Source organism: Petaurus breviceps, unplaced genomic scaffold (assembly GCF_028583685.1).
Source record: "Petaurus breviceps papuanus isolate PSGF00001 unplaced genomic scaffold, PetGlider_PUasm1.0 214, whole genome shotgun sequence".
Taxonomy (NCBI): domain Eukaryota; kingdom Metazoa; phylum Chordata; class Mammalia; order Diprotodontia; family Petauridae; genus Petaurus; species Petaurus breviceps.
The window spans coordinates 17,422,550-17,422,779 of record NW_027185863.1 but is presented as its reverse complement, the minus strand read 5'-3'; the positions used below and the strand labels follow the sequence as shown (position 1 = coordinate 17,422,779).

The following is a 230-nucleotide window of genomic DNA, read 5'->3' as shown; positions in this document are numbered from 1 at the left end:
GAGAGACAGTGACAGAGACAGGGATAAGGACAGAGACACAGAGAGAGAGCTGAGAGAGAAAGAGACAGGGATAAAGACAGAGAGGCAGAAGAGAGAAGGCTTAAGTAAGCAGCAGTCTCAAGACAACACCCCTGAAAACATTACAGCAAATGTACCAGCCAAGCTTGAACAGGTATTGTGTTTGCTTATCTAAGACCAGTAGTGATGCCTTGCAAAAGGCTTTTAATTAT

General features: G+C 43.9%; 1 protein-coding gene across 1 annotated transcript in view; it reads left to right on the top strand.

Moving 5' to 3' along the window:
* Window positions 1-230, top strand: part of MYO16 (myosin XVI) — an 871,975-nt gene that overhangs the window by 385,676 nt on the left and 486,069 nt on the right. The window lies entirely within an intron of this gene.